The sequence below is a fragment of the Passer domesticus genome, chromosome 3 (genome assembly GCF_036417665.1).
Source record: "Passer domesticus isolate bPasDom1 chromosome 3, bPasDom1.hap1, whole genome shotgun sequence".
Classification (NCBI taxonomy): Eukaryota; Metazoa; Chordata; class Aves; order Passeriformes; family Passeridae; genus Passer; species Passer domesticus.
The window spans coordinates 26321959-26349799 of record NC_087476.1 but is presented as its reverse complement, the minus strand read 5'-3'; the positions used below and the strand labels follow the sequence as shown (position 1 = coordinate 26349799).

Below are 27841 nucleotides of genomic sequence, written 5' to 3'. Positions count from 1 at the left end.
CATACTCTATTGGTTAACATTACACTGAGATTACTTAGAATACCATTTTCACATTGGATAGATTTATTCATCACACTTTATAAATGTGTGTGTGTGTGAGGCATTCACCCTTGACTCTATATAGCAGTGAAGTCAGCACTTTCAGGGTGACAGTCATCTTGATCTGTTTTCAACTGTCTGCTTTAGTACTCAAAAAAGTACTCATCTGTCTGATTAGGTTTAAGCACACAAAAGATGATTGGCTCAGATATAGAGGATTTTACTGTAAATGCTGACATTTGATAAGATGTATCAGCTCTCCCAAATCCACAATACATGGACATATATGAACATATGAACAACAATTTCCAACAATCAGGAGACATATTTGCAGTCTAATTGCATCTGTTGCATTCAAAATAAAAAGACAATTATCTAGAGATAAATAATCCAAATAAATTAATAAAATTCCTCCTAATTATCAAATAATGTTCAAATATTTTTGTCCTGTAAAATAGCACAGTAAAAAATATTTTTATTATGAAATTAATGTAATGCTAAAACTGTTTCTTTTCTTTCAGCAGAGGGAACTTAGGATTGCATAGGACATATGTGCCTCCCAGCTTCATATTTAATTATATTCATTCCAACTACAAAAAAGGTTGTATCCCGAAAAACCCCTCTTGATGCTTGATTATCATTCATTTTTCAGTCATTATTAATGAACATTTTACAAAAATAATTCTCTTGTATTATATTCATTAATGGAATCAATCACTTCTTTCACCATACAGGAAAATATCCCACTACATACCTATTTCACTTTTATGACCAAGACCAATACTTAATATAGGAACATCCATGTCAACATTAGCAACTAAGAGAACATTTAAGCAGGCATCTCAAAAACTTAATTTCTGTTTGAAAGCCCCCATTAAAATGATTGATGAAATCTTTGATTAAACAACAAACACTTTCATGTAGGTGCCAAACTCAAAGTGACCAAGACGTTAGGTTGACAGATGCAGTAGATCATGTTCCAGGCCGTTTTTTTCCTTTCACTTTTGACAAGAGCTAGTTAACATTTCAATCACCTAGGAATTAGGAACTTTGAAGGCCATTGACCAGCATCAGCACTAACCACTGACCTTGCCAACACAGTAGCTAATTTCTGAAGCTGTCTACAGAGCTTCTCAGTCAGCTTTGCAGCAAAATTCAGTTTCCATCTCTGCATTGAAAACAGGCTGTAAGGAAAATGATTCATTGCATTAAACATTATATCTGAACTGGGTACTGCAGTAACTAAAATGGTATTTACTTTGCTTACTTAAATCATATAAATTAAACAGAAAACCAGCAGCAACAAATTCTCCTGAACTGGACCACAAGTCAAATGTTGTTTCATATATACAAGATTTTTTTTAAAGAAGTAAGCTTGGTCAGCAATCTGTAGTCTTTAGGCTTTGTAGTATCAAAGGGAACTTTGAGCACCGCTGTGGAATGGTATTGTGGGTTTATTGTGGTCTGAGAATTCTGCTGGTTAAGGAGTTGAATTTTAGCAGAATTCTTCTCTCTTCAAATCAGACCTCAAATAAAAAAAATGTCATACAACTATATTGTTTTCTTCTGATTCAGTACACAATAGTCTCAGGTGTTATTCTGAGAATAAATATCAGGATCAGAGGCTCTCTGGGTGAAGCTCTCTCCAAGCTCCCCCTGCAAAGAAGGGTCTCTGCCCAGTGCCCTTGATTATTTCATGATCCAAGTGTGGTCAAGTATGAACCAGGCATGGACAGGGTGGGACAAGAGGAGGCAATAGCCTGGCTTGTCACCCACTGCACTCATTGGCACCTCTGCAGCCCTGTGGAAGCAGGTACGGAAATTGCAGAGGTGTCCAGGGAAATGGGCTATGCTTTAGCTCTGATAATACACTTAGCAAGCCATGGCCTCTCTTACATGGCAGATTTGTGAATACAAATGGAAACTTAAATCTGTCCTGTTGATCAGTTTCTAAAAGTAATCTTTGTAATATGGGGAAAAAAATTCTGGCAACAAGGCTGTAACTTTGACCATGATTACCTATAAAGGTAAATACTGTGGTATTTGCATTAGGGGTTATTGTGTGGGATTGAATTCCAGTAGAAGGTGAAAAATCTAACTTCTATTCTTTTTGTAGAAATTACAGCCCAAAAAGATTACTAACCCTAAATGAACAGAACCAAAATGTATGAAACAAGATACAGCCCACAAGAAAATATGAATTTCAGAAATATGCCTTCCTCCTACACAGAGATAAAATGTTGCTATGGATATAGATGGTATAGCACTTCCTTCCACCACAAAGAAAGTTTATACTTCAGGGAATTTTCAAAGGCTAAATAGCAAGAATGTGTAAATAAAATATAAGCTATTTACCTCTGTACTGGATTTTTTCCTTGCTAGGTGCTGTCATTGTCTTCAATAAAATGACAGGACATCAAACAAGGAATTTATGTTTTCCAGATTACATTTGTTCCTTCTTTTATGGTTGATATGTAGTTCTAAATGGTGGAAACTGTTTTCTTTGTTATTTATCTCAAAGAAGGGTCATTTGGAAGCAGAAATTTTTGCAATAAAGCAAACAAGGCCCCTGGAAGGGCTTTGCACCAACAGTCTTCTCTGAGCTTTTCTTATGCTCTGGAAAGAGGATAGTGAGAAAATTAATACAGGTGAAACATCTATGTATTAAAGAATGCAAGAAATCTTACTTATCTGAGTTCCTGTGATACTACAATGCTTTTCTGGCAAGTGAGGACCATCAGCCTTTCCTCTAACTGCTAAAATATTGGAGAAATCCCCCTCTGCTCTTGCCTTTCATCTTGGCTGCTGCCAGCATAGTGACACAAGCTCTTTGCTAGTGTGTGCTTGCCCAGCAGGCAGCAATGTCTGTGTGCTTCTCCCAGGAGGAAATGCTTCTCTGCCTGTGTGCACAGTGCCCAGGGGCTCCCAGCAGGGGAAGTGACCCGTCGGTTTCCAGGACTGACTGGAGGGTTTGCAAGAACAGCAGCAAAAGCTGACACATCCAAGCAGCCACAGGGGCTGGGGAGGTGTCTGAGCTCTTAGGCAGACAGTTTTCTTGCCACTTAATTCACATCTAGACAATTATCTTCACAACTGGAAGGGGCAAAACTACGTTTCTAAATAAAAGCCTGACCTTTGCAGACATGATGACATTTGCCAAAGGGAACATGCCTTTTTCTTAGCATTTTTCAAGCCTTTATTACAGTGTGTTTTATATAGTCCAAAGTTTCTAGGAGAGAGAGAAAAAGGAAAGAAAGGGGAGAAGCAAATATATTTTTAAATATACGCACAAATTTGAACTCAAATGCTGCATCTATAGCTGGATTTAGAAATTAAAATTGGAGAAGGTCTTTGAAGTCATTAAGACAAATCCCCTCCTGTCACACACATTTTACTTTATGATAGCACAGTTGCATCTTGCTTACAAATAAGCAGTAGCATATTCACATGCAGTAACTCTGTTGATCAGAGCTGTATATTAGACATTCTTCTCATCACATATCTATTGACTTCTGCAGATGCCCTGTGCCTATTATTTCCCTCCTACTTTTAGTGGGATGAAGGAAAAGTGAGTTATGTAAAGCTCCCAGTAATTAGGCTTTCTTGAACTAGTGAGCTAGTACCTCAAAAGATAGAATGACCACAAACTATAATGCATTCCTCTCCAAACCATTTTCTTTACATTTCTAATGCAAAGCAAGTAGCTTGTTAAATTAAAACAGGTTTGCTTGAATAAATGCAATTCGGTGCACACAGTATGTTAGTTCTCATTTTCACAACTTTCATATCTAACTCTGTTGCTCTTTAATTTTTATTGTTAGGGTGTGGTTTTTTCTCTAAAAGTTTCTAGCTTTTGGTGTTGTATTTACAAAGAACGACCACTAGAGTGCTGCAAGTATCCATTGAAGCTGCACTGGAGTACATTTACCATCAGGATTTCAGTTTCAGAGATACTTTTAATATATATTTATCATACACACTTTTTTTTAAAATAGAGTTTGATGCTAAGTAAATACCTAGAAAATTTTAAAATGTCTATGTATATAAGCTAGGTCAGATTTGATACTTTTGTGTGTACAGAAAATATGTATATAACTGCTTACCATGTAGTTTACAATTCCATAATACTTTAGAGGATTGACAGTTACATTATGCACACCATTGTGAATTAAAGGATTACCAAGTAACCAGTGTTAAGTACCTATTTTCTTGTTTAAGCTGTCTGTAGCATTATTGATGCAACTATAATGTGAGCACCTCATGTCACATTGTCAGTTTCTGAATTGAGACTAACAGATGATACAGACAAAACTTGTTTCTGAAACTTGGTTGAGGGCTAATAAGAAAATCATCATAGAAATCTCAGTCCTTACTAAAGTTTTGGCCAAATCTGTTAAACAGAACAAGTCCAAGAAGGAGTCATAATTTTCTGTGCCAAAAGGGATACACTTTCCTTCCCTGGGATAAGCCCTGAATCCAGTAAAAGAGGACCCACTCATCCCTGACATAACACAGAATCATGAAATCATAGATTCATAGAATCATAGAATCATGGAACCATAGAACGTTGTGCATTTAAAGGGATTTTAAAGATCTTCTACTTCCAACCCCCATGCCATGAGCAGGGACACCTTCCTCTAGACTGGGTTGCTCAAAGCCCCATCCAACCTGGCCTGGAACACTTCCAGCAATGGGGCATCCACAATTTCCTTGGGCAACCTGTTCCAGTTCCTCACCACCTCTCTGTCTGTCTATTCTAAACCTATTCTCTTTCAATTTAAGGCCACTCCCCCTTGTTCAATTACTACAGACTCTTTTATAGAGTCCCTGACAGGTTTCTTCAGGCCCTGTTCAGGTACTGGAAGGGGCTGTAAGGTGGAACCCTCTCTTTCCCCAGCTCTCTCAGCCTGTCTCCACAGTAGAGGTGCTGCAGGCCTTGCATCACCTTTGTGACTCCTCTGGACTCACTCCTATGGCCCACATTCCTTTCATATGGAGGGCCCCAGAGCTGATGCAGCCCTGCAGGTGGGCTCTCACCAGAGCAGAGCAGAGGGGCAGAATCCCCCTCCCTGGCCCTGCTGCCCATGCTGCTTTTGGTGCAGCCCACGAGACAACTGTCCTCTGGGCTGGCAGTGCACATTGCTGGGTCATGTCCAGCCTCTCATTAATCAACACCCCAAATCCTTCTCAGCAGAGCTACTCTCACACTGTTCTCCACCCTGCCTGTGTTGTACTTGGAGTTGCTTTGATCCACATGCCTTCACTGCCCTCTTGAACATCACAAGGTTGTCATGGGCTCTTAGCACCCTGCTTGTTCTTCCCTGCCTTAGTCCCTTTACAGCAGCAGCTGTAGGAATAGTAGCCTGACTGGGAGAGATGATAGGAGCCCCTTTGCTATAGCCTATTAAGTGTTGAGGAGAAGCCAAGGGCCATCTCATGTTTCTGTGGTTTTAAGGTTGACCTTGGCCCTGTCTAGTACAGCAGATGTCTTGGTCAGACTCCTTCATAACCAGAAGCCAGAGGAAGAAACTGAAATAAAAAAAATTAAAAAAATAAAAAGCAGGCAAAATCTGCTTGAGCTACTATATTTCTGACTGACTAGTTTAACTTATTCTAAAAGAGATATAAGAACATCCCTTTAAAGCTAGCCAAAGCCAAAGTATAATAATACTCAAAGGTTAAGGGAAAGATTAAAGGTGGGAAGTCTTATCAGAAAGAAACTAATACTGGGGTGAAGATGAAAACCGAACACTTCCAATTTGCTCTGAGGAGTTTATCAGGACACAGCACAGAAAAGGGGAAGACTGGCGGGACGAATAGATTAACAAATGAAGTAACAGTTAAAGAATTAGAAAAACTGGCATTGCCAAACACTGTTACAAGAGAAAGCCTAAAAAATCCTTGCAAGACCCTGAAAGACGAGGACGACTGAGGTCACTGTAACTATGACAACCAGCAAAATGGACAGAGGAAAAGAACAGGCAAAGAAAACTGAAACCAGGATGATTTGACACACACACATGCTCTTTCTGATCACTCAGGGGAAAAGGAGAGTGGAATGAAGGTGAAAAAGCACTTCAATGGTAAGCAGAGATGGGCAGGGTTTCTTCTGCCTTCTTCCTTTGGTTGGTATTAAATTCCTTTCCATTTCACACCTTCCATCCTAAATTGGCAGTGTCAAATTCTGCTTAAAGCTAATGAACGATGTGTTTTTAAAGTGTCCAGTATTTGACACCCCTTTGAAATGTCACTGTGTTCTAATATTTCTATATTTCTATAACTTCTAATATCGCAAAGTTTTTTATCAACCTTATTTTTTCCCCTTTTATACTTATGTAGCAAACTCAAAGACCAAGTATAGAAATGTCTGAAAATCCCCAAATATCAGCTATTGCAAACATATGGATTAATAATGATTTACCTAATCACCAATGTGGAATTAATCCATGTAAACCTCTGAGAACAGTTTGGCTCAGGAGGCAATACCAGTACGTCAAATTCTTCTTTCATGCAAGTGCATGCCAGCTCATTGACTGATGTCATATTATTGATTTGTCCTTTCAGGAAATTTGTATTTTAAGTGGTTTCATATTTTAATGTAGAATATAATCGTCAGTGATTGTGGTGAATAGGGGAAAGTGAAATAAATAGAAATGCTGTATGTCCTAAGGAAGGACCAGAGGGAATCTATGACCCTGATGTGGCATAGAGAAGGAAACTTTTTACAGCTGCATGAGCACCTGTGCAATCAAAGACATCTTGTCTGGGCAAAATATGCATGGTCTCTGGAAGGCTGGAGCTCCAAAGGACCTGGCACCCTTGTTGATACTTCCTGAAACCGCAATACACAGCTTTACTCAGCTGCAGCTTTAGATGCCACTCTGATCTCTTGAAAGACAACCAGCATTCAGATAAATCAATCAAACTTTTCCAGTGCTTGTGCTAAACTTCTGCTCAGAGAAAAGCAGTGTGTTTACCTTATTGTGCTGTGTCTGCTGCTAGAACTGGGTTTAACTTTGATCTCTACACTATGCTTTTATAGGTAATGCAAAGTCCAGATGTGAAAGGTAGTGACACGAAAAAATAGGACTCGGCAAACAGAGGTCTTCTCACAGGTTATTTATTGTACACTTTAAATTATTGTACCAATTAAATAGTTGTTTAAAATTTTAGGAGATTTTTACTTCAGTGGCAAAGCGTGACAAGATCTTGTCTGTATGCATTTAAGGCCCAATGTATATCCCTTTGAATAACATAAGCAATGCATCCATTGCATTTGGAAAAATACCAGAAGGGGTAGTCTGTTGAAAATAAAGGAAAAAGGTTTTTATTTTTCCTTTTAATAGAGATTAGTTGAAAGTCCAAGCACTCTGTATACTCTTCTCTAAATACCCAAAGTGGCTTAAAATGTCTGACATTCTACACACAGCTGAATTTCACTTCAGGTACACCAGGAGAGTGAGAAGGAAGAACCAAGGATCAGGAAAAGTGTGTTGAGAATTTCATGGTGATTTGCAAGGAAGTCTGCAGACAACACTTTACGGCCAAAGCTGTACTTGTTAGCACCTGTATTGAGTTAGCATCTATATGTGGATAATTCTCAAAACTAGTTCTATTCTAAACACCTCCCTGCATGCCAAGATTTTATTCGATATGTTTCTTAGCAATGCTCAGAGATGAGCACAGATAAAACACATTTTTCCCTTTACCCCTACTCATGTCTGATGTTTTCAGCAGAGCTCCTGGGACTGTAATAGAGGGATCATTATTAAAAAGAAAATATCCTTAGATATTCTGTTGTATATTGCACTGAACAATTCTGGAAGATTCAGTCACTAAGGAGAAACTTTAGATGCTTCAAGTCTCTGTGATTTCCCAAAAGCCAAGTACTTTCATATCTATTCAGAACAGTGATGCAAAGACTATTGTTAGTCTTCATTTTGACCATATCACCTCTTACAGTGTATTGCTTCACTCATTCTTTCAGTTTTATAATGTAAAACATAATAGGCTTTTTCATTTTCAGGGTCTTCCATGATCTCTCCTCTCCTATCTATCATTTCACATTCACCATGAAGATGTCAGCCCTGTCCCTGAGTCTTTCACCCATCTCATTTTTCAAACAATTTTTTTTCAAAATATCTTCCTTCCTTCTTCCCCAGTGTTTAAAATTAACTCCCTGGCAATACCCACAACAAAACTTTCCTGCTTTTTTTTTTAAAAGCCCCTTAAACTAATCTTTTTGGAATAATAAATGAAGGATTTTCACTATACCTAGGTACATTACTACTATGTACAGTTGTAAAGCTTCTTAGTTTCCTCAGATTTTTATTTTCTGTCTGTCTGTCTCTGTACATTACTTCTTACTTTCAAATTACTTTCTCATCTTTGGGACAAAGATCATTTCTGTTCAGTGTTTTCACCAGGCTTAGAATGATGCAGTCCTGGGTGCAATGCTGAGCTGTGACTAGAAAAACAAAACAAAAAACCAAAACCAAAATCAATCATAGAAGGACTATGTTTGAAGAAAGAGTTGCTTATATTTTCTAGAGAGAGAAAAAAAAAGAAGAGTCATTTTCTGAGATGCACAATAAATTAAGAAGTTACAGTTGCTTACAGTCAGAGTGGGAAATGTATCCTCATGTAGCCAATTACTTTCCTTCAGCTTTTATGGGTGTATGCACCTGCTGAATAGCTATTCCAGAATGCCCAGTAACTACTTCAGCAAAAAGCCTCCAAGAGATTTAGATTTTTAAAGTTTCTATTACTAGATTTTAGAGCTGTGTGGTCAAGAAATTGCATCAAATGTCAAACAGTTCATTGCTACAATGTCATTGGTTTTAATGCTGTTTTCAGAAGGTCTGGGGAAAAGAAGGCCCCCAGAGCACAGTCAGCTAAGTCTCTCTTTGTGACACAGTAATCGCAGAGAGACCTGTTGGTTCTGTTGACTGCAGAGTATGGGAAAGTCTTCAGGTCTCAGCAGTATTTTCTGGATCATAATGCATTATTTTTTCTGAAAAGTAGAAGTAAAGTTTGGTATATTTTCTTGCACAGACAACCTCACTGTCATAGGTTAAGAAGGAAGTGAGTTTTTTGGGAGGTTGTGGTCAAATTAATCAGTGCTTGGATTTGAATATTGGCACCTGGTTTGGCCACTGAAGGTATGGAACACCCCTGAGAACACAGGGGGTTAAAAGTAAGAACTCCCAGGAGAACTCTCTTGGTCCTGGTCAGTGAAGGAGCTCAGAGCTCCCCTGCCCGGCTGGGGCTGAGTGGGAGAGGGAAGCCTTGGGGCCGGGTGAGGGAGGCCGGAGCCTCGGGCAGAGGAGAGGGGTGAAGACTCTGCAAGATGGAAGGGTGGAGGAGCCCTGAGAAGCATCAAGCCCCCCGACCCTGCCCTCTGGGAGATAGAGAGAGAGCCAGTGCCCGTGCTGCCTTGAAATTCGATATCATGGACTGGCAGCGTGGCTGGACAGAAGTGGAGGATGTGGTGAGAGAAGGTGCCTGGCTGCTGCGGGAGTTCTGGGCAGACAGAGGCAAAGATTTTAACCCCTTTCTAGAAAAATTGAAACCTTACAAATACTAATCCTCCTGAATCTGAATGAGGAAAGAGAGATGAAGCAGGAAGAAGTGAGCAAATGTGATGAAAGTTGATACACGTGAGAAATGTCAGAAGAGGTGAGAAGAATCCTAGGTGGGAGGACATGATGGAGTGGCCTTGAGCTGGACTATTTCTTGTATGGCCATGGACACACCCATGTTTTTTCCTGTGACCCAGAGACTGCATTTAAAGAGAGGCAATGCTTTGGAGCCAAGAGTGAAGCAATGGTGTGAACAGAGATGGCTGAGGAGGGTGTGGTGATGCCCTCTGTCTTCAGTGGAGAGGAAGATCTCTGTTCACAAGGCCCCTCGGACCCAGGGAGTAAATTTAAAGAGAACTAGTGTCCCAAAGTTGAAAGACTGCTGCTTTTAGAACTGAGTAGAGCATCCTTAAATAAAGAACTCTAAAAGCAGTCCTAGTCCATGTGCAGTAGTAAGAGCACTAGATATAGAAGGAAGAAGTCACAAGAGCAGATGCTCTCCAGGCAGTACCATGAGTAACATGGAAACACAAGAAGTTTCAATTGTGTTTCTGAGAGAAACCTATAGTGCAAAGGGAGACTCCTCTCTCCCTGATGGACTTAAAGGTTAATTATTTGAGACGTGATGACGGACTGAAAGTTGATTATCTAAGAGATTGTAACGGAGTAAAAATCTACTATGTCATTTCATGCTGTGGAAGAAACGGGGGGTGGGGGGGGGAGAGGGGAAATGTATTTAGAAGGTTTTCATTCTTAGTTTTGTGTCTGTTCCTTTTTAGATGCTGTAGTTAATAAAGTTTGTTTCCTTTATTCCTAAGTTAAAGCCTGCTTTGCTCTGTTCCTGATCACATCTCACAGACACCACTAAAAATATATATATTTTCATAGGAGCACTGACATTGTGCCAGCCTCAAACCATAACACTCACATAGCACAAAATTTGATTTTGTGATGAAAAATACATAAATATGCCATCAAATCACTAATCAGGAAATGCTAAACAAAAACTAAGGACCAGTAATAAAGAAAACACTAAATGGGAAGTCAGCAGTAAGAATTTGGTAACCATTGAACACCTACAAGCATTAGTGTGTGATGAAAAAAGCTAATGTTTATAAACCCATTTTTTTCAGAAAGGATAAAAACAAGATTAAAGTACACTTACATTTCTAATACAGTACAAAAAAAGAGAAGTGAAATCCTATGGCTTTATAAAAAAAGGAAGAATTTCTTTCTGAATGTACAAATTATTATACAATTACTCTATTCTTGCAACCACATCTAAGAAAACTACTCATTATTATGTTCTACACTCTGTAACATTTTCTTAATTAGGATTTCATTTTAGTTCCATGCCATTAAAAACAGACCACATCTTTTACAGAAGAGATGTTTGATCCTGTAAACACTTTCTTCATGCATAGGCCCACTAAATTCCACCAAAATGTTCTGGACTAGACTAAAATAATTTTTTTTTTTAATCTATAGACATAATAATAACAGAAAAAGCCTAATTCCAAGATAGATAAGCCACAAATTGTAACAGTAATTAACACAGAAATACAGTTTAAATCATCTTTGCAATATAGCCTAATTTTAGCAGCTTGTACTCTGAAAACTTTGTTAAAATCCTTTTTGCTAGTGCCTCATATTTTATGGTTCCATTTTCCTGTAAAGATTGGAAGAACAACAGAACAGGAAGATTTATTTAAACAGTCATAATGTTGAATTCAACTAAAATATGGGGTTTAATACACTAGTGTAACCCAGCCATTGAAATGTTTTTTGCCTCAGCCATTAATTTCTTCTCTAGGATTTACAGACATGATAAGAGTTTCTTTACTGAACAGCAATTAGTCCAGGTCCTCCTGATGTTCATCCTGTCTGTCCAACACCTGTCCAACCTGCAGTGGAAGAGTGACTTTATCAGGGTGTGTATACAAACTTCTGCTGGCCTTCGTCTGGGGACCTTGAGTCCTGGTGTGTGCCTGGCCCTGTCACCACATGGGCACGTTCCCACCAGGAACTGCATCGAGAGCCAGGGGCTCCTCCAGCCCCCACGTGCCAGGTCTGGCCCAGGGCACTCACATGCTGCCCTCCTCATCTGCTGAGCACTTCTGGGCTGCACCTTCACGGACACCCAAGAGAAATGTGTGTGGTTGCTGGCCAAGCTGGTACACAGCACTGAGACTGGCTCAGCTGGCATGGTCCTAACAATGCCAAGGGTGCAGGTTTGATCCTTGTATGGGCTGCTCACTTAAGAGCTGGATTCAATGATGTGGGGGGAAGAATAGAAGAAATAGAAGAAAAGAATAGAAGAAAATAAAGATAGTGCAGAAGATAATCTCACCCCTAAGGAGTTGCAGTTTAGCCAATTATCAAAGATTAGGAGCAGGCCTGACTTTAACAGGCCACAGTTGTAACCAAAGAGAAGAAGAGAGCTATTGAAAGAGTGGGTTGGCTGGTTGAGAAGTTGGCTACTTTGTGAGGAAGAGTCAGTGCCCTGAGGAGCTGCCCATGAGAAAACACCAAGCTATGAAACTTTTGCAAATAAGGAGACAATTGAACTTTTGCAAATAAGATGACAACAAAAATGATCCTTATGGATGCCTTCCAACTCAGAGTATTTTGTGGTAATAAGAAGATGTTCTGAGCCTTGGAAAGGCACTCCTACTTTTTACAGTGTAGATGGACTTCAATACTATTATTTCATGCTATTGCATTGGTATAGTGGACAGAACTCAGATTCCAAGTAACTAAATAGAATGAGCACTGCTTTTTTTTTAAAAAATAGGGCACTAGAGTTTGAGTAAGTATAATGGATTCATAATTACATTTCAAACTAAAGATAACACTTACAAAAAGCTATGAATTTGTTTACAGTTATATACAGCAGTTTTAAACACCAGTTTGGGCAAGTCTTCCTGAAAAAGAGAATAGCCTAGGCTTAGTTCAGGATAGTGTTTAACCACGTGTGACATTTAATTTTAACCTCATGAATAAATGCTTTGTAGTTTTAGAATCTAAGTGAGGAAAAAAATCAACAAAAAATAGTTGAAATATTCTTCTTTGACATTTTTCTTTTTTTGTTTGGAAATATGTTAAGCAGCCCTGCATTATGGAATTGAGTATTTTTTACAAAGCCTGTCAAACTAAGCAAACAGAAAAGCAGGTTTGTCTCATTCTCTAGAAATGACTGCACTGCATGATTTGTTTGAAGGTAACCACTAAGTCACCTTCACAAAGAACTTGACTGTTCACAAATAAATTTTTTTGTCTTTAATTATTATTCTCAACATCAGAGGGCTTTTCTAGTGTTGGCTTTTCATCAGCTTGTTGGTAGATGTGGCTCTCCTCCCCTGAGCTGACCACTTCCACAAGAGCCAGGAGAGCAGCTTGATGGCCCTGCTGCTTGCTTGGTAGGTGCAGCCTTGTTCCCAAGGGATGCCTTGGGAACAAAGGACAGAAAGGTGCCAGAAGGCAGAGCAACTGCTGACGCCAGAAAGGCATCCCAATATTTTAAATTGTGGTGAGAACAAACCCCACAGGGGAGAAGATCTGTGTGCTGTTCCTGAGCCCAGACCAGAGCAGGATGGTTGTGGCTCTCTGCCTTGTAATTCCACTGCCATGAACGTCACTGATGTGCAAATGTACTTAAGTGTGGCCAAATATGTTCAGAGAAAATATCAACAAGGACAAAAAAGCAATTCTGAATGAGGTGCTGGCCCCACAGAAATTGTGCTCCTATGTCTGTTATCTGGAATATTTAGATGCTTGAAAGGCTATTACTGGCTTGGGAATAATTAACTAATTTATTTTGACCAAGACTGTCAAGGTAAGTTGCTGTCACCATGTATAATTTCATCCTGGTGATTTTTTCTCCCTCCCTTTTAAGTTCTTAGAAGTTCCATGAAGTTTTTCTTGAATTTTCTCTCTTTCATATGAGCTCTATTGTTCTGTACTGTCTGGGCTCAAAGGCCTTGAATAGTACCTTGCAGTTCTAATTCTTGCAGCTGAAAAGATCTTAAAATAAATTACTGAATGTTGTTCAAAGAGCTGAACCCAGAACCTTAATTTCACGGAGTTGCTCTCCTGAATTTTTGTCAAAATAAATATTGATTTATAAAGTTTTAAATGCCTAAAACCACCTATTCCCTTTCATACCATAGTATTTGCTGTTAACTTAGTTGTAAGTTTGAGTACTATTTGAACACCCTTTTTACAGACAATAAGAAGAAAGGGATAAATTTGTCTTGAATTGGACACACCTGTGTCTCTTTCAGCCTTACTACACTGCTGTTTGCCTTCAGTCTATGACAGGAAGCTGAACCTTTACTTGATGACTCAAATGTACAGTAGTTCTGCTGATGCTTCTCAAATACATAAAGTTAAATATATATATACAATATATATACAAGCCTTTCCCAGTTTAAAATCCTAGTTAAAAATTAAATCAGTAGAGCAAAAGAAAGAAGAGAGTGAAGAACAGGAAGAAGCTCTAGTCTAAAATTGGAGATGAAAACTGTTAAATTATTGACTACTCAGCAGGAGAACAGTTGCAGAAATTTTTGTTGATTGTTTATGAAATAATGCATTGCAGAAGTCCCAAGCATGATTCTGAAAAGTGATTTTGAGGAATACCGAAGAAGCAGTTCTTGTCCTGAGAAGTGTGAGTAAAGGGGAAAGATGAGAGGGGAAGGATTGTTACCAGCTTTATTTAAAAGCCAAAGAACAGAGACACAGCCAGTACTTGCAACTTGCCTGGTTACAGGCTAATCTCTTTTTTAACAGAACACTGACACTTATTTCCAGTCAGCTGTTCTTTTTTTGATTTTCTCCTGGTGACCACAAATTACAAATTTAACAACATGTCCTGGCCTGGAGAACTCACCATGTAAAAGGAACTGAACACCCAGGTAATGAAACCCACCTGAAAACTACAGCAGTGGCAGGTTATAGCCTGTAGATTGCTACCTCCAGTCACTGCAGATTTTAGCTGGTTATTTTCTGGATATAAAGCACCAAGAAATAGAAATGAGCTTTCAGAGATTATTTGAGTAGAATATAGTATCAAAAGAGCTGTCAATGTGCAGCACATTCCATTATATATGTAAGACGACTCTTAGAAGTGTATGGAATGAATCCTTAGATTTGTAGCCTTACCAGAGTAACAGAATATCTATTGCCAGCAAAATCCTGGAAGTGATAAAACATTGATTTGCAGAGCAAAAAGCAGAGGTTGACTTATTAGAAATTAAACAATAGATCTTCTGTCTAAGAAATTCACAGCATTTATGTTCGTTTGGCTCAGACATATTGCCTCTGGCAGTGATTCTTATTAAGAATATGAAGGTAAGTTGTTGTCACCATATATCAGGCTTTTTATCCTGATTTTTCATCCCCTGTTAAGTTCTTAGGAGTTCCAGAAGTTTTCCTTGAATTTCGTCTCCTTGTGAACCCTGCTGTTCTGTACAGTCTGGACTCCAAGGTCTTGAACAGTACCTCAGAGTTCTAATCCTTGCAGCCGAAAAGATCATAAAATGAATCACTGAATGTTGTTCAAGACCTGAACTCAGAAGTGTTTTTCAAGAAGCACGGTGAGATATGAAGCCAACATTTAACAAAAAAAAATTGCAACGTTTTCTTTTTAAGAAATAGCATCTTCTTACAGTGTCATCCAGAGAGCTTTGGTAACACTGGGTTTTGGCAGTGTTAGGAGCAGCCTCAATGTTGGAACTCAACCTTGTTTGTATTATCATAGTTTTGGAAAAAAAACCAGGTTTTTGTGACACTGCTGAGTTTACTAAAGTTAGTCATATTGATTGTTAAAGTCAATGTCAGGTTCTCAGTGAACATTTTTCTGTAAGAATGAATTTAGTTATTTGCTTTCTGATAGCTATAGATGTAGACATGTTTGATATGACAGAGCCCCATCTTTGCAATATAAAAATATAATGAAGAGTTTTTAAATGCTCTCACAGCATCAACAGAAACTTGAGTATTGAAATGTCTTTGAGAACAGACGTAGAAATCTGGATGGTGATTGTAAATTAAGTTAGTTTAATGACTACACCATCATCTAGTAGACTGTAAAGATAGCTTAAAGCTATTTTAACTCTCTCAATCATTTCTGTGCCAAAGACAATGGCAGCATATTTAAGACACAGCCTGCACAGACATAGATTTTAGTAGTATGGGGAGGAAAAAATGTTTTATGTTAGAGTTCTCACCAATAATAGGAAGCTTCAAGTACTTTCAATTTCTTACTCAGTTTTATTTTCTGAAATGCTCATTCATTGTGTTGACTTCAGTGGTGACTAAGAGGAGTCATTATCTTTGATGACCACTGGTCATCTCTTTCAAATGAAGACACATCTACTTCAAGTTTTTAACACAGTGAGCAGCATGGTGTATTAATTTAGGTGAAGCATCTACAAGCTGTGCTAAACAGACTCTGTGCTAGAACAGTTATCCTCACTGCACAGTGTCTTGTCTAAGTGGGTACAAAGATAGGGATTTAATTACCAAATGAAAATGGAGGAGGAAAACAGCCAGGTTTCCTAGGCACTGAGCTTATGGTCTGATGTTCCGACCAGCTTTCACTTTCCTTACAGAACAAAAGGTAGTGAACATGTAAAAATGTGGAGAATGTCTTTCAGCACAATTGCCATCTTTTCCTTTCGTAGTCCAGCAGGGGTTTGAGATGCTCTTTGTGGTTTGTGTGATGTGTGAATATTAAGCTGCCATTCAGATGAAATTTCACTTCCTAGCTGCACTATGCCAGAGTACCTCAGAGTTTACCACTGTATTTAAGCTTCAATATCATAATGACTGCTTTTGAAATGCATGCTGGACATTGTCTACTGTTGCTACTGAGCACAGAGAAATAAAAATATGAAGTAGTCTTAATAGAATGGCCTTTGAGAATTATAAATTTTGCTGACCCTGAAAAGCATGTAAGACAAAATTTATGTCTCTGGTACATTTAAACTTGTATATTTTGTGTGCAGCTCAAACCTCTGAATCTCTTTTACAATACCCTGTACTTGTTTTCAGTAGTGTCTGTGTGATGCTAGCTAGTTGGTATTAGCAGCAGGACACAAACAATTATTTATAGTTTCTGTCTGTTGATTTCAATAAAAACAGTAGTTGCTCATGCTGAGGTTTTGCTGTTTGGTTGTCAAAACATAACACAAGAGTTAAAATTGATTATGAATGGTTTAAAACCAACCATTTACACCAGTCATATTTTAGCTTCCAGATAAAGTCCATGAGTGCAATATTAAAGTAATAAATTTTATTGTAAATCTCTAAAACTCCATAACTTTTGATTTTTAAATAACTGTCACAATCCTAGGAAATAATGAAACCAAAGAAAATACTAAAAAGTATCATCATTTGCATTCTTTCCCCCCGCCCACTTTTCAACAAGTAGATTAAAACTTCTGCAACAAAAAAAAAGGTTATGGATGCCTTCTCTTACATAGCATGAATTCAGAAACATCACAATCTGGAAAAAAATACATAGGAATTTTAATTGAATTTCTGGCAAAACTATCCAGAGAAAACTGCATAGTGCTGTAAATATAATTATACACGGAAAATATTCACAAAATATAGGGAATTTACAAGTGATTTTTTTTTAAAAAGGCAATATTTAATGAGACAATATTTGAATAAAAGTGATAAATTAAAGCAGCAATTATGTTTTTCTTCCTCTCCTGATTGATAATTGTCAAGATCAGATACAAAGAATGTTTCTGGAGAAAAACGAAACTGTTCTCTGCATTTCATAGGTGAAATGCGGTATTTTGTAGGATAAATTATTAGATCAGGGCATTTGAGAAATATAAGGCACAACCTAAATTGTCAGTGTAAAGTCATCCATAAAATAATAATTTTCAGTTCTTTTTTTGTGTAAAACTTTTGATATTTCTCTCCTTATTCTACTGGTTTAGTGGTTTTTTTCTACAATTCTTATGTGTGCTGCCTTGTTTACAAGGTTGTTTATTTGTAGATGGCTGTTCTTTATTCACTGATGTCCAAAGGGCTTTTGAATCTCTTGAGGGCAGCAGCTGCCTTTCTTATTGACACTTTTCTGATCTTTTTGTCTCTAATATTATAATAGCAGTGGCTCACAAACAACATCCTGTAGCCTGCAAAGAGTACAATCGCACATAGATCTATTTATAGCTAAAGCAGATATTTATTTCTTTGTTTATATTTATTAATATATCTTTTTTCCTCTTCAGATTGCCTTCAGATTGGCCAAACTAAACCCTCTAGCCTTTGTTGTTCCCTTCTCACAAGAAAAACATCTGTTCAACATAACTTCCATTTTTTTTCCCATTTGCTACTTTCCACAGCTATTTCCATGTTTGTGCAATTTTCATTGTTGCCTTGATCTAGAGGGAGAGTAAGCCTGCTTTTGCAGTCCAGATACCGAAAATTGATGTCTGCAGCCTGTTACAGCTCTGCTAAATTCTGCATCATTACCAGTCACCCTTCCACAGTGAATCAAAAGGTGTTGTGAAATAATCTATCATTAAAGTGACTAGCAGGAATACGTTGAAGTTTGGACTAGACTGGGATGGGACATACTATTATGCTGGACTCCACTTTATATTTCTCATATATTTACTAGAATTGAGAAAACAACAAATTAGAATATTGAGAAAATGTTGCTGAAAATGGGCTTCCACTTTTTTGCTGTTACCACTTTGGGCAACTAAGATTAGCCCAGACAGATAAGTGTGAAGGATGAAACCCTGTCAGTGGAAGTTTTGCCACTGACTCCAGTTCGAATTGAAATTTGTTTGCAGTTGTGTCTCAAAATGTCAGTCCTGGAAATGAACTTAGAATGTGCTACTTTTTTAGAGCGATTAAAACCTCTGGAAGCAGATCTATCAAAACTATGCAGTGTCATAGACACCTCTCTTCTATGTCAATTAATTGACACAAAATATATCTGATATATCTATTAACCTATTTATCTAAAAAAATCTCTGAAATCCCACATATTTTCATTTTGGAGTTCTGTCACTGAGTAGCAGAATAAAATTTGTTCCATCAACTCTCATTTTTTAAAATAAATCTTTCAAAATCCAAAATTCTTTATATGCATTGTTTAGTAGTAAAAATAAGATTTATTCTTTTTATTTATTATTGAAATAATGGATTTTTTTCTCCTTCTCAGTTCTGTTCACAAATAATGTCAAGAGTTTCATGTGATAGGATTTCCTGCATTATGTCAAAAGCTTGGGAGAAGATGGTCAGTCTTTCATTCATAAACAAATTCAAAGCAGCTGGTTCACTGTGTGAAATTATTCTTGCAAGGACAGATTAATCTTGATTTCATGGAGCTGTGAGTATTATATGACTACTATCTATACTCCTACTTGAATTGTAGTATATTCATATTGATTTGTAACAGTCAAATCCATGGCAACATATCAGTGTTCACACTTTTGTATCAAACAATTACTTTTAAGAATAATATTTTTTAAAAACTAGAAGGCATTCAGTTGAATGCATGAGAATATAATGTTCTGTAAATGAAAATTTAATATAAAAATTAAATGATCAGTACTTGGGTACATCTTATATATTTTCTAGGTAGTAAAATTGTGAAAACATCCCTTCACATTCTGAGTTTTACTGATTACAAGAAACTTCACTTGCATTTCTTTAGCATAAATTTAATATGTTTGAAAGATTACTCTTTCAAGCATAAAAATACCAGCAAAGTGATGAATGCAGTGATTACACTGAATGCAGTGTAAGACAATTTATGCACGGATTTCAAGCTTTTCCAAGGAACATAAGTAAAGCATCTGAAATTGATTCATTTTGTGCACAGTTACCCTGTAAAGATGCAGTGTCTGGATTAAATAAAGCAAAAGTCCAAGTGAATAAACCAATTAGGAAATAAGGTCTGGCTAGAATAACTCTACACAAGTTTTTTACCATTCTGTATTTTACCTTGGCAGATATTACGAGCTATTTTAGTGTCTTCCATTAATAATAATGAAATAATATTAGCAGGTATTATAGAAAATAAAAGTTATAATTTTCTATTTAACAATACACATTGACAGTTTAACTGACAGCATAGTCAACAAGTTTCTGATTTGAAATTATTTTTCCCATCAGTACATTCACTGCATCATGAATACCACTTCTTCATATACAGAATGGTATCTAAACACTATAAATGTAGATGGATCCCAGCCAAGCAAATATTTAATAATTATGTATTCATTTATATCCCACAACCTTGGAATACTTAAGTTAGAAAGAATTTGTTTTATCTTCTATAGAATCTGCCACTCATAATACAGTCAATAAAGTTGAATCCCATGTAGGACATAGCCACCACTTATGCACCTGGGGTTAAATCCAACATAATATTTAAATGCCCTTAATGTCTGAATTTTTCATTAAATTTGCTCAGATATTTAAAACTCTGTTCCATGCATGCCAAGGACATACATTTTTCTCCATATCTCCCTTCTAAGGCCAACTGAGGTTCATAAACTCTGGGTCTTGGTGCCTCTGATGAATTTGGTGAAATTTTGTTCGATGATACCTAAGGTTTCGTACAATAATCCATCCACTGAAATGGTTACCCATACTAAAAAAATGATTAATTTAGTTCTATAAATATTTGAACATGAGTCTACAATTCCTATTTTCCATAGATAGTTTATATACATAGTGTATATATATTCCAATAACCACATTATTTGTTGATTGTTAATTTATAAAATGCAATTTTGTCAGAACTCCATGGAATCAGTAATGCAAACCATAGGGCTCAAAGGCAATCTGCAGCCTGTACTCCTTGTTTAATCTCTTAAACTCCCAGTCAGGAGCTCTTCTGAGGAGAAAGAGTAAAAACAAAATTCTAAGATCAATTTTGAGGACAATCTTGATGCCAGAGATTTGCTTGATGGTTTCTTGCATTTCTTGGGAAAATGAATACATTTCCCAGCTCAAAGTTCAAATTCTATTTGTGAGTGTGGGTGTTTGTCTGCTAGACATTTCAATGTGAAAAATTATGTAGTCTATAGCATTTTCCTGTCACTGACCTCATGCATGGAATAGGGAAAACAGGAACATGGAATAGGAGTGTTGATGTCTTATGTGAACCACAGAAAAACCAGATGTTTCCAAATAGTGTCAACAGAATAAATTTCCTTTTCAGTGGCTAATATGAGAACATCAGTTTATAGTGTAATGGACATATTGCCTGGGAAATCACTTGTCTGTGTTTCCAATACTGAGTCTGTATTCTACAAAATTTTAGGAAAAGATGTGATCTAGGTTCTTATCTCCCAGGCATGATTTGTGTGAACTGATTTTAGCCATTCTTCCTTTCATTTTCTCTCCATCCTGAATTCCCTGCTACACATCAGCCAAATCTCAGCAGTAGTGAACAATTTTCTTTGCAAGAAAATAGCATATAGATTCTTTCAAGGTATATAGCTAAGAGGTAGCAGACAGAGGCTGAATGTTTTCATAAGGCTAAGTCTCCTTTGGATGTGTTTTCCCTTAAATTATTGAATTTTTAAAAATTGGGATGTTGCCATGGTATTCAGTGTCTGATCCTGTGTTAAGTAGTATCTGAGAAAACCTACTAAACAGAGCAGAACTCCTTTCTAAATCATAAATGGCTTTACGTGCTGAGCTGTGCAGAAGCAGAACTCACAGTTGTCATTCAATTCAAACTTTATATTCAAAACCTAAAATGCATATTAAATCAAAGCAGCAAGCATTCTGTATTTATGGGGAAAAAAAGCCCTTTCATTTAAATGCCATTTAAATTCCATTTCTTGGATTTTATTCAGAAAGATTAACCTTGAGTATTATTACGTTTGACTGGGATCTTTAAACTATAAAGTAGTGAAGCTAAGCCATATCACACACATCCGAAGACCTTAAAATAAATTATCTGTTAGCAGCTATGCTAACCAGAAATCACATTTTCCATCTATTGATTTTTCAATTTAATTACCAAAAAAAATATACTAAGAAAAATAGGCTAGGGAAAAAATCAAATAGAAAACCCTAAATTTATTAAGGAATTGATTCAAATAAAAGATAGAAAGAAAAAGACCACAAATGTGGCCTAATGGAGAATTTCCAAATTAACTTACACGTCTTGCCATGAAAAAGACAAATTATAGGAGAAACAGGACTTCCACTCATTTCACTGGAGCTGTTGAGACCTAAGCAACTCTTAATGGGAGTTCACCTTAGAATGTTCTTTGAGACTTCCAAGAAATCATCCGTACACCTACAATTTGGGATATTAACTGAAAAACACAGACTCTTTTCAATGACAAAGGTAGGCCTTGGGAAAAGATAGCTAAAGCTCTTTTGGAGTTATTGATTTATTTGCCACAAAACTAGAAATGTGTTACAAATACCCACTTTCATCACTGCCCTTTAAAATATCTTACCATGATTTTCAGTTGTGAATTTTAGATGCAATGGATATATTTAAACATTTGTACTTGTTTTAGTTCTACAAGATATCACAGAAACTCACTCTTGCACTACACAACTGAAATAGTAATTTATTAGAAAATACCCATTAAGTTACAGGTACATGTAAATTGTTTTATTTTACATAATGATACAATCTCTTGGAATCTAAAAAACACTACTTGAATTTTACAGAGAAACTTCATTTTATATTTCCAAAGAGCTACTAATTCCCAGTATTTTTCCCGTGAATCCAACAAACCTGCTTACCACAGAAAGTGACCTTTAATAAATAGCTTCTAAATCTTTACGAATATCATAACTGAATTTCAAAATCAGGAGATCCAATTTTTCCACATAATAAAGATTTTGATGGCTGTATCTGAATGCTTCAAGCATTTCAAAAAGCTAGAATTTGAGAGATAAAATTTCTCTTTATTTAAAATAATTTTCTTTCTATGTGACTGCACCTAGATTCTTCCTAAAACAAATGTCTTATTAATGGCTAATAGTACTTCATGAATTTGTCAATAGATGTCAATTCAACAGCAACCGAATTTTAGCTCAACCACTACAGGTTTGACATGATACTCCTTCAATTCCTTTTATTCCCTCACTTTGCAACAGGGAAAACCCTAACTCCTGCCCATATTCTTCTGTTAACTTGATGTTTTCAGGAAATGTGTTGTTGCATACTTAAGGGCCTGTAGGATTTTCTGCATTAAGGAAGCTTACAGTGTAAGTTTATATTCATTTGCTTAGGCTTACAGAGATGTTTTGACATCTCAAACTCAATGGGAAGCAAATGGCAAAGTACAGCACTAATCAGCTCTAAGTGATTTGTTCTCCCCCTCCCCATTTCATTCCACTATCTCTTGCACAATGAAATACTAAGTTATCATAAGCTAAAATTTTAATTCTGTAAATAATAAATGGATAGAAGGCTATTACCTTTGAAAATCTTGAGTGAAAATACATAAGACACAAATACAAGTAGGTAAATCTCACTAAAAAAAAAAGTGGTCATACTGATCCCTTTGGATCTCAAAATTCATTAATCAATCTTTAATTTTCAAGAGGCCTACAGAGAGACATTCATCATGGATCTTCTCCTTTTCTGCTAAGACAGTGCTACTCAGTATTCTCCCTTTTATAGGACCTTTTCTTTCACATAGGTAATTAGTGAATCAAAAGTTTGATATTTAAGCATGCTACCATATGACGTAAAAAATTCTAATTTTGGCTTTAAAAAATAATTTATGCAGATTTTGTTTAGAAATTAGGACCTTTGCTAAACTATACTAGTAACATAGTAATATTAATTATGTTCTTAATGATAAGACCTCCCATGGTTTTTTGTGTTACAGCACTCAAGCTTTGCATATCTGTTGATACGAGATCTTATTAGGAATCAAAATATACATTCATTGTGTAAGTGCATTATTAACCAAAAGCTCATTATCTTCCCTTGATTAAAGGCTATGATCTAAGATCTCCTTGCAAGTGGAAAACTATGTAACAAGAAATAATTAATCTGAACCATCTTACAGATGCTCCTTTGAGTGAGATCCTTTAGATTCTGTCTATCCAGTCACCTACTGTATGTCCATGACATAAGGTACAAATCTGTAACAGTCCACACTGAAGAGATCATCTCCATATCCCTTGTTGAAACAGGAAGACTTCACAAGGCAGAAACTTGCTGAAGTCAGTTTCATGCTGTTTGGCCCAGAGTCCACTGATAAACTTAAGACATGCAGGTGATGCATGTATTCCTGCAGCTTTCTGAGAGAGCTCACGAGATCTTCCATGACTCATAGAAAACACAGTAATAACATTGTTCCCTTCTCATCAGTTTCTAACCTTCAGCTTTTTCTTGGTTAAAAATAGCAATGTCACATGCTGAAAAGGCAGAAAACTAGCCCCTATTATGTTAGATCTATCTTGAAGACAGGAAAGCACGTTGTTTCATGACTGTCATGAATAAACAGTTTATGCCTGCACTTTTTCATGCATCAGTCAAAACACACAATTGCTTAACACGGGACAAGCCACCAAGACATCCATGTCTTCAAGAGCGATTCTGGCTGTTTTTGTATCCACACCCTGCATTGTATAGTCCATGTGACATAACATGAATGTCAGCTTACTTGTAAAATAATCTAAGATAATTTACCTCAAAACAGTAATTTCTTAGTTTCAAACAGTGGGACTTCTGATACACAGAGAACTCTACTTCACAGCTACTCTCAACAACCTGCAGCTGTTATTTTCTCTAATTTGCTCATTCCATAAACAAGAATTTGATATGGATACAAAACTGGAATGGCATATTGATGGTATATACATTTTTGGAGAATCATGATTCCAGTAGGACATGCATGGGAGATTTTTCTAAAACAGTCTTTGTCCTTATCTTGTGCAGTTGTTCTAAGTAGGTTTTCATAATCTGTTCAGTCTTTCAGTTCTCCTGCAGATCGTAGGAGTTTGAATAAAGTAACACCATATTTCTCAGCTGTACAATAAAACTCTTTTTAGACATAGATTTAAGAATGGACTACAGCACAAGGTTTGATATTTTGTGGTTATGATTCCATATTTACTATCTCCTTGAACTCTCTCATTTAATCATAGACTCATAGAATATTCTAAATTGGAAATAAGCCACAAGAATTATCAAGTCCAAGTCATACATAGGACACAAGAATCACACCATGTGCCTGAAAGTATTATCCAAATGCTTCTTGAACTCTGTCAGGTTGGTGCTGTGACCGCTTCCCTGGGGAGCCTGTTCCAGTGCCTAGCCATCCTCTGAACGAAAAAGCTTCTCCTGATATCCAAAATAAATCTCCCCTGACTAACCTTCAGGCCATTTCCTCAGGTCCTGTCACTGGTCACCACAGAGAAGGAATCAGTGTCTGTCCCTTCTCTTCCCCTCATGAAGAAGTTGTAACTACAATGAGGTCTCCCCTTAGTCTTCTCCAGGCTGAACTGTCCAAGAGACCTCAGCCACTCCTCATATGGCTTCCCTTTGAGACCCTTCACCATCTTTGTTGCCCTTTTTTGGATGTTCTCTAAAAACTTTATATCTTTCTTATACTGTGGCAAAGTCACAGATTGAATTAAACTTCAAACCTGAATGAAAAGTTTGTATTTTAAGCAGACATGGCTGTTTGGAGACATGTAATGAGCATGCATCGAGACAGCATGCATAGGCCAGCTTAGCATGGTAAAGGAGAAATTCAGAGGTAGCACCTTTACCATAATCTATGACATCCATGTAACAGATTCACCTATACTGGTGTATTGGTTTGCTTAGCCAAACTTTGGTAGCAAGGGGGCTACAGAGCTGGCATCTGCAAGAAGCTGCCAGAAGCCTCTTCCATGTCTAACAGAGACAATCCCTGGCAGCTGCCAAACCAGACAGGCCACTGGCCAAGGCTGGCAATTAGAAACTATGATAGCGTCTGTGTGATAACATATTTAAGAAGGGGAGAAAAGGTATTGTGCAGTTTGCAGCCAAAGAACAGAGTGAGAACACTTGAAGAGAACAGCTATGCAGATACCAAGGTCTGGAGAGAAGGAGGGGAGAAGATGTGCTCCAGGCACTGGAAATGAGAGTGCCCTGCAGCCCGTGGTGCGGCCCATGGTGAAGCAGGCTGTTCTCCTGCAGCCTATGATGACCCACAGGGATGCAGAGATCCACCTGCAGCACTTGAAGGAGCCCCATGCTGGAGCAGGTGGATGCCTGAGAGGAGTCTGTGACCCTGTGGGAGACCCATGGAGAGAGTCACCACACTGGAGAAGCCTGTCCCCGAGGGACTGCATCCCATGTAAGAGTGACCCACACTACAGCAGTTTGGGGAGAACTGTTAACTGTGGGACGGCCTCACACTGGAAAAGATCATGAAGAACTATCTCCTGTGGGAAAGCTTCACACTGGAGCAGGGGAAGGGCTCCTCTCCCGGATCAGCAGCAGAAGCGACCTGTGATGAACTGACTGTAATCCACCATTCCCTGTGTCCCTCCTGTGTCCCTGCACTGCTGGAGGAAGGAGGTAGAGTTGGGAAGGAGGGAGGGGTGGGGAAGGTGTTGTTAAGGTTTTACTTTGCTGCTTTTTTTATCCTGTTCTGATTTTGTTAGCAATAAACTCAACTAATGTCTCTAATTCAAATCTGTTTTGCCCATGAGGGCATTTGGTGAGTGATCTCTGTCCTTATCTCAGCTCATGAACTCTGTAATATTTTGTCTCCTCTGTCGAGCTGCAGAGGAGGGGGTGATAGAGAGGCTTTGGTAGGTGCCTGGCATCCAGGCAGCATCAACTCACTACACCTGGTAGTTCTGCATTATTATAAATTCTTTTGCACTATGCTGTGATACACATTTCAAAAAGAACCATGGTTTGTAAAAATGAGTTGTTCCAAAGGACAGAGACTAAGTGTGACTGGCAAATACGGTCACAACCTTTTCTGGTATTTGTTACTGCCTCTTCTGAGTCAGAAAAAAATGGCCACATAATTATTCTGAATTAATGTTTGGGTATTTTTTTAACCTTTTAAATCTAAGAAGGGACTTGTATATGACTTTTTAAACACTGCCTACATGGTTGGAAGGGCATTTTAGAAGAACATCTTCATTTCAGCTACCATCTTTGAAAAGCTACTAATTTGGAAAGATTATCACTTGATTAAACTATGCAAATAAATGTGTATTACTCGAATTTAACAAATTTAGATTGTGTTGTGGTTAATTGATGAACTGACAGCTCTTCTGGAATCCATCCATTATCAATAAACTTGTAATTATGTGTACATGAAAGACAGTAAAGTTCTTCTGAAATCTTCCTGTGGGCTTATGTAGGTTTGTTATTTTTCCAATTAAAGAAAAAGATTTTTTTCTGAGATTTATATCACCCAAAGTTAGTACATTTTTTTTTGTTCTGCTGTATTTTACACATTTGCTATTCAACCATGAACAGCTAACAAAACACAAAATAAAGAATGATTATTAAAAATTTTGCTTAAAAACCCACTTGTTTTATAATAAAACTCCTTATCTAAATATCTGTTATCCAACTACACTATGATCTGATGATTTAAATCTAATTAATGCAGGGAAATGTCCAGCTTTATAAATATTTATATCAAAGTAATAATTGGAAGAAATGCAACAGTTATATTTCATCTTCTTAATGGGCAAAGTTTCTCTTTTGTAATAGATCATAACATCTCAGTAGGCATCTCAGTAGACAGCAAAACAGATGCAGTGTTTTCTTCAGAATCTATGAAACATAACTTCCTGTGCTTCTATGCAATTTATCAGACTTCCAATTTTGCATATTTAAAAAAAAACTATGACTTTCAATATCTCTTATTAGTATTGCACTATATGTTTTGACTGCAAATTATTCTAAATATCTAACTAAAGTAAATTAATTTAAATCTCATGGGCACAGGCCACATGATCTGTTGCAAGCTACAATGAAGAATTTGGACATTGTCAGTCTTCTAATGGTTAAAACTTTTCTTCTTATCTTCAGCACAAATGGATGTATCATTAATATTTGTGAGTTACTGTTGTCTATTTCCTAGGCTAAAGCTATATTTTACTTTTAATGACTCATTTTTTGCTCTTACATTTAACCACATATGTTATTTATTAAGAGGGATGAGCTCAGCAAGCTCTTTCAGCTGTCATGTCAAATTGAACAATCCTTTTTTTTGGTAATTTTT

General features: G+C 37.2%; 2 long non-coding RNA genes across 2 annotated transcripts; both read right to left on the bottom strand.

Annotated features, from left to right (window-relative positions):
- Positions 1 to 355: 355 nt before the first annotated feature.
- Positions 356 to 5209, bottom strand: LOC135296210 (uncharacterized). Its single transcript, XR_010358261.1, has 4 exons — positions 4143 to 5209; positions 3173 to 3268; positions 2395 to 2655; positions 356 to 1223 (listed from the first exon to the last, which is right to left on the bottom strand). It is a non-coding gene; the product is annotated as an uncharacterized LOC135296210 (long non-coding RNA).
- Positions 5210 to 8347: 3138 nt separating this feature from the next.
- LOC135297969 (uncharacterized) lies at positions 8348 to 9175 on the bottom strand. Its single transcript, XR_010359915.1, has 2 exons — positions 8657 to 9175; positions 8348 to 8506 (listed from the first exon to the last, which is right to left on the bottom strand). It is a non-coding gene; the product is annotated as an uncharacterized LOC135297969 (long non-coding RNA).
- Positions 9176 to 27841: the final 18666 nt, after the last annotated feature.